Raw genomic sequence first — 7500 nt, 5'->3', positions numbered from 1 at the left:
ACTGTCTGTGTTGTATTGTTTAATCTGTATTTTCTTGTGAGTGAAGTATCTATTGATGAGTTTGTGTTCTCTTCTGTCTTTTATGTAAGTGTTTATTAGTATTAGTATTTATAAAAGGGTCCATCTAGGGACGTGCATTGCAAGGTAGCTTAGGCTATAAATGCAGTGGTGTGTGGCATAGGTCTACGCTACATACTTGTCCCCCAAGGGCGTAACTTTGGGTTCAACTTTGGGGGGGGGGTTAAGATCTCCAACTATCTAGGGAGGTCCCGGGACATGATGCATGGATTTGACAAAAGCGACAAAAACATAAAGAAAAAAAAACGGTTTGAAAAAAACTTGAAAGAAAACGACAAAAATATCAAAAGGCGACAAAACGTTGAAAAAAAATCCCTCAAAAAAGGCAACAAAAATTATGAAAGAAGCAACAAAAAGAACTCCAAAAGGCGACAAAAATGTCAAAATATATTGTCCAAAAAAAAGTCAAAAAAAAGGCGACAATTTTTTTTTCTTCTTTTTTGTTGTTGAAAAAGGCGACAAAAGCTCAAAAGCAAGCAACAAAAATGTTTTTAAAAAAAGTAGCTACAAAGACATTGAAAAAGAGATCAAAAACGCATCATGTGCAATCACGGAAGGCTTGTATCATGTGGATGCGCAGACAGTGTTGTTGTCATTACTTGTTTTCGGCCGGATGTCCGTCCCCTTCTTCTTCCTTTGTGTTGGCGTTCTAACCTCCGGTGGATTTCTGAGGACTATGGTTAACTGCTCCTCAGATCTCTGCAGAGTAAATCCAGACAGCTAGCTAGACTATCTGTCCAATCTGAGTTTTCTGTTGCACTACTAAAACAACCTTTGAACGTCCACATGTTCCCCCAAAACAAGTTCCTTCCTGAGGTTATTTTGCAGCGGCACCGTTGCTCTGCTTCGGTCCCCCTACAGGTTGGAAGTGTAATTGTCCATTACCGCTGTCGTATTGTCTCATTATGTCTCATTCGAGCTACAGATCCGCTTCCCCATCTGGCAAGCTTGCATAGTGCGGTTATAGCTGCCGTTCACCCTGTGACGAGTTGATGAACCACTGAAACGATTTTGGAAACATTATTTTAAGGTACATTATTTTGGTGCAAGTTTGCCAGCTCGGGTAGCAGATCTGTAGTTCGAATGAGACATAAGAATAATGGTGACGGTAACGGTAATGGACAATTCCGCTTCCAACCTGTAGGGGGACCGAAGCAGAAAAGTGTGTTAGTGTTGCGTCGTCTTCCCACCGACCGTATCGTAACTTTTTGTTTTTTTCTGGGTCGAAATGAAAAGTTGTTTTTCGACACTTTACCCAATGATTGTTTTCCATGGAACCATCCATGTTTTTTCTTCTTCAATTTGGTTGTTCATGTTGAATAAAAAGTACATTAATGTAAACATTGATACTTTTAATGGCCAACCTAGTCTGGACCGCTGCCCTACCGGAGAACTCCGTCCCCGAGTCAACGTGCTCCCCGCGGCTTCGTCCGAGTGCTAATGGTGATGCTGTGTGGGTGCCGCCACGGCAGGGATGAACGGGTATACACCTCTGCTAGCCTCTACCGGGCCGCTGGCCCAAAAAGATAAGAAACCCCGACCCAAACGTCTCCGGGTAGCCAACTCTCGGGGTACAGATGTCGGTAAATTTGCAACGTGACATCATGACTTCGCGTAAACATACACGCCACTTTCTTAAGCCAAATGGCGTGTTATCTGTACGCATTTTGAGCTGTATGCGTGTATGTCTACGCCGTATCCAGCGGACGGGTTGCAGACTGATCTCATGAAGTGGCGTATGTATGACACGCCAATTCGTATGCCATTTTGGCGCGTTATCAAGACGCATAATCGCTTTTTCGGACGGTTGGGTTTAGGAAAACAATAACGGGACAGTTGGGTTCAGGAAACGTGACGCGCGGGACACGATCCCCGGTCTCCTGGGTGAAAGTCCTGTTGTTTGCCCTGACCAACCTCCCTACGCGGATTTTCGGGCTTTCACACTACTCGCTACGGTGTAAATTGACACGCAATCGCAAAGTAATGTAAGTCAATGGAGGCCAAACGGCGTTGATAAACATGCTACAAAGCGAGTATGCGTCTTGATAACGCGCCAATAATGGCATACGGATTGGCGTGTCATACATACGCCACTTCATGAGATCAGTCTGAAATTTGAGTAAAAGCAGGCGTTGCTTATCCCGTGCTAATGCGCCACACGAAACTCAGATGTGCGGGGGTAATTTCTTAATCACACGTGGTCCCGAGATGATCATGTGGGCATAGAGGAGCATTTTTCTATCAACAAATGTAGCTCCTGTACGTCCGCAAGCTTCACATGTAGCAACTATTTTTAGCATAGCTCCGTGTGACCTGCACAGCGTTTCCAATGAATCATTTTATATATGTATATGTTGGAGAGTTCCTGTGTGTTCCACTGTGGTTCCTGATTTATTTACATTAATACAGATTTAACGCTGTAATGTTGACATGGTTATGGCAGAGTAGTATTGAAATGCTGAGACTGGGTGTACTGTACTGCTGATTTAAACACCATCTAACTGTCTGTTATCGGATCTAGTTGTTGTATAACTCTGTGGAAAAGATCTTTTGCAGAATTGTTTAGATTGACTTATCGGTTTGTTGCCTCATCTCTCCTTCAGCCAGCAGATAACTGGAGTGTGAAACTGCCCCCGCAGCGCTCGATAAACTGCGGTTTTGTTTGCTTTCCTCACTGATCGGCTCGTCGTGTCAGTCCGTCATATTTGTAACAGTTATCATAGTTGTGGTCGACCACGATGTGCAGCGCAACAAGTGATTTAGAGCCGAGAACATCGAGGCGCTGTGAGCCACTCGCAGCCCAACAACCTCTCTCTGTGCTGGCTTAGACTGAGCGGCTCCACCCTGACCCCCTCCACCCATTTACACACACACACACACACACACACACACACACACACACACACACACACACACACACACACACACACACACACAGAAGAGCCTGCAGTGGCCCATGTCAGCCCCTCAAATTAAATGGGGGTGTATCCTCTGCAGACACACGCATGCACAAACGGAGAGCTTTGGAAAACTAGGAGGCCCGTCAGTCGGTCTCATCGGTTAGGTAGCTTACAGACCTTTCAGTAACAGTTCCACCTCGCCGTCGGTCCAAGTTAATGAACCCCTGCTCTTACTTTTCAACATTGTTGTTCTTTCTCCAAAGTATTTTCTATATTTTCACCTTCTACATCCATGACTTCCAAGCGCAGAGTAACGTCAGACAATCTGCTTCTTGTTTAGAGATGTAACCCTGGTGCTCAGGAGAATTAGCCCGTTTCATATCAAATGTAACCATCGGCTGTGACCAGCGCTGAACTTTGACCCCTGGCTTTCACCCCCCTGACACTTTAAGATCGGATATAAAAGGGCATAAAGAACATGGCCCGCTGGGATAAAGAACCAGATTAACTTGGCGGGCAGTTCACAGAGACGGGACAGAAAGAGTCATACATTACCCTCTCACAGTGGGAAGGCTGGGGGAGAGAGGGGAGGAAGGGTCAAGGGTGAGGTTGAGGGGTGAGGGTTGAGATGATCTGCTCTTTAAAGTGTCATTTCTCCTGGAGACGATGCCTGGTGTCTTTGTGCTTCACTGTCGTAGCTGAGAGGTGCACATGTTTAATAATCAGGACGAAAACACGCTGCTGTGTTAGGAACGAATGTAAAGCTGTCTCTGAACAAAACAGAAGAGTTAGGGACTGTTTGTTATTTATTTAAGGGGCCACCGGAGGAGTTTTGGGACCTTTAGCCAAAAAAGACATGACCCTCCCCTCGCCAGTAAGCGTTTGGCAAATATATACAGATTTCCATTGTTTTTCTTTTTACAGCTATGACATACGTGACTAAACCTCTGCATTCTCATCTTACACATCCCACTCCTCTGTTATGGTGTGGCGGCCATTTCAGTAGATTAACTCACTAACATTGTTGTGGAAACACAATAAGCATGGGAACTAAATGCACACTTCCTGTATTACTGCATTACTTCAAATACTAAGTTACTCCTCTAGTAAACTAGTATTCACATGAAATAAAACAATAAAATATTGAGACCATTCAGCAAGGCACACTGGGTAACATTCAACATCACTCGTCACTAGGCTTCCTCCACTTCGCCGTTTAAACAAAGTGGAATAAACGTATAAAAGTCCAAATCTACACAAAACCCGCAATCAATTAGTAAGCTGACATCACATTTATATACACGGCATTTAGGAAACCTTTATTGCAACGTTGGCACGGTAAGATGTCCAGAGTTTCAACAGTTATTTTCGTTTTTTGCGTCCTGCTGCTGCCATCGTCAGCCAGGTAATATTGTTTTTACTAAAGCAGTATATGAAATCAGATGTATTACCTACCACCAGTTAGTTGTTTTGTGTTATTTAAGATATTTATAAAATATCTGATCATGCCAGAATTATTCCACTAATTTTTTAAACAATGCAATTACCCGTTTCAGCCACCAGGGGGCAGCTCCCCCTGCCCCACAGCAAACTCATGGGTCAGACCCATCTGGTAGCGAAGGAGGGCCGAGACAAAGAGCTACATGGAAAAATATGCACAAAACAAGCCACTTTGAAATGTTGCTGTTTCATGAATACAAAAGTTGGGTGATTCCCCCCCACCCTGGACTGAAAATGTTGGGTGATTCCCCTGAAAATGTTGGGTGACCCTCCCCTCAACAAAGAATAAAAAGACACGACCCTCCCCTATTTTCCTCTGGTGGTCCATTCCATAAATACCGAACGGCCCTTAATAGAAGTTATGTGTAAATCAGGATGAAGAAAGGAGTCTTCTTTAATGTCTTTGGGATTAAAGGGTAACGTTGCTATTGCCCAACGTGGACCCTGTGTCACATGTTTTTGTGTTGTTGATGTTCAAATGTTTTGGGCTAAGTCCTGGATCCTCACAATCCTACCTACTGCACCTTTAATGTGGTGAAACAGGCTGCAATGTAACGTTAAACGGTCAGTCAGCGTCCACTAAAAGTTCTGTTGTTGCCGCTGACAGACTCAGATTATTATTCTAAGTGTCTGACAACATTATGAAAGGATCCCTACAGAGATAGACCTTTTAGTTAAAGAGGAAGATCCTTTTAGTTTAACATGGAACAGCCCCGAAATCACCATCACCAAACCCACCAGACTCCATGTAAATAAACTACTACTTATCATCGTAAAACACACTTCATTCAAAGTCGAGAGAAATAAATTAAAGGTGCCGTAGGTAGGATTGTGAAGATCCAGGATTTAGCCAAAACATTTGAACATCAACAACTTTTCAGTCCCTCCCCCCTTTCTGCTAAAGGCCAAAACGGTCTCCTAAGCCCCTCCCCCCACAGTTAGACAACAGTTAGACACCCCTCCTGGCCCTGATTGGTGCATCTGAACAGTTAGACACCCCCCCTGGCCCTGATTGGTGCATCTGAACAGTTAGACACCGCCCCCTGGCCCTGATTGGTGCATCTGAACAGTTAGACACCGCCCCCTGGCCCTGATTGGTGCATCTGAACAGTTAGACACCGCCCCCTGGCCCTGATTGGTGCATCTGAACAGTTAGACACCGCCCCCTGGCCCTGATTGGTGCATCTGAACAGTTAGACACCGCCCCCTGGCCCTGATTGGTGCATCTGAACAGTTAGACACCGCCGCCTGGCCCTGATTGGTGCATCTGAACAGTTAGACACCCCCCCTGGCCCTGATTGGTGCATCTGTCTTGCCTTGTAACTGAAAACCATTTAAATGCTATTAAAAAAAGGCGACAAAAACTTGTAAAAAGAAGATAGAAAGAAGGAAGGAAGGCAACAATAGGTCGACAAAAGTGACAAAAAATTCAACGAAGTGACAAACTTTGAAGAAAGTGACAAAAAGGGCGGGAAAAAACGTTGCCAAAAACAGTAGAAAAACGGAAGCAAGTAAGGCAAGAATCGGTCAAAAAAAGTGACAAATACATAAAAAAACTTCATAAAAAGTGACAAACTTGGAAGAAAAAAAAGGCAGCAGAAGGAAGGAAGGAAGGAAGGAATAGTCAAAGTGTCAATGTCTGTCAAAGTGAGACTAGCGTTCCCATAGTCCCGCGACGTCACGTGAAAACTATGAACACAGGGCGTGAATGTCCGATTCAGAAAGTTCAGGAAAATGTCTGAAAAGGACGGGATGTTTCAGCCGCTGTCAGATGATCCGACGAGCACTTTGCTTGAAGGATGGATGTTGATTCTGCGTTTGACATCCCTCTAAACAATTCTAGATAAACACAAAGGAGGTGATAACACGACAATCCAGATCAGGCTGCTCTGATTGGGTCGTCAGTTTCACGGTGTAAATAGCAGGAGAGACGCTGGCCGACTCTTTAACGTGCCGCTATCTACATGACGTCTACCTAACTTCCACCGACGCTGCTGCTGTTCAGAGCTCTGGAGAACATTTCGGGTCACCCAGCTGACACAGTTAAACAGATAAGAAGACCCCCCCCCCCTCCTCCCAGAGTCACTGCACACATTAACACAATCACCACTTCTGTTCCTATTCAACTATTTAAAGTCTGTAAGCGTAATAAATGGCAAAAATAAAAGGGGAAATTCTGTCATTCTTCAAATAAAAAGCATGGAAACTTCCTCCCTCCAAGCAAACACAGACGTCTCTTTTGTGGCTGTAGTGAACCTAAACTAGTCTTGTGTGAATGTGAATGTGTGTGTGTGTGTGTGTGTGCAGGTATTTCCTCTGTGATTCAGGAGACTGTGATGCTATATTCAGACCTCTGCTGTAACAGCAGCAGCTCTGGAAACCTTGCCACACACACACCGACACTTGTGAGAGCTTGTGTATGTATTTGTCTGTGGGTGGGTTAGGAAGTGATGGGGGGAGGGTATTTACTGTACACACAGCCCGGGCTATTCACAAATAGCTCACCTCACAGCACGTATATTTTCCTCAGAGCTTAAAGAAAGAAGTGACGGGTTCAAACTGCCACGCCACGCCACCACGGCGGCTACAAAGAGTCCTCAGTGTGGAGCACAGTGGGTCTGTGAGGCTGCAGTAACGGGGGGAGGGGATAATCCAATCAGGACGCTCCCTATGTGGGTCTAGGAAACAGCAAACGTCTTGATCCCGCATCTGTGACATTAGCTTTCCGTATGTTCGGTCACACAGTGTTCACTCATCAAAACGTTAGAGGAAAAAAGGAAAAACGTCATTTTTATTCCCAGTTATCCAGCAAGAGGTTGGTATTTTCAAGAGCTCACAGGTGTCAGCTATATCTGCCCAAATGGTCGCAAAAAGAAGCTCGATTGTATATAAGTCTTAGAAAATGGCTACGTCTACTTCTTTATACATTCTTTAGACCAACAGCAACAGCGTTGTAACTGAAAAAACATAAAAATGCGACAAAAACTTGGAAAAAGAAGATAGAAGGAAGGTAACAATAGGT

General features: G+C 44.5%; 1 protein-coding gene across 1 annotated transcript in view; it reads left to right on the top strand.

The window, feature by feature from the left end:
• hapln1b (hyaluronan and proteoglycan link protein 1b) overlaps positions 1–7500 on the top strand; it is a 44728-nt gene that overhangs the window by 995 nt on the left and 36233 nt on the right. The window lies entirely within an intron of this gene.

The sequence above is a fragment of the Sander vitreus genome, chromosome 16 (genome assembly GCF_031162955.1).
Source record: "Sander vitreus isolate 19-12246 chromosome 16, sanVit1, whole genome shotgun sequence".
In the NCBI taxonomy this organism is placed as follows: Eukaryota; Metazoa; Chordata; class Actinopteri; order Perciformes; family Percidae; genus Sander; species Sander vitreus.
This window is presented reverse-complemented; position numbering and strand designations above follow the sequence as displayed.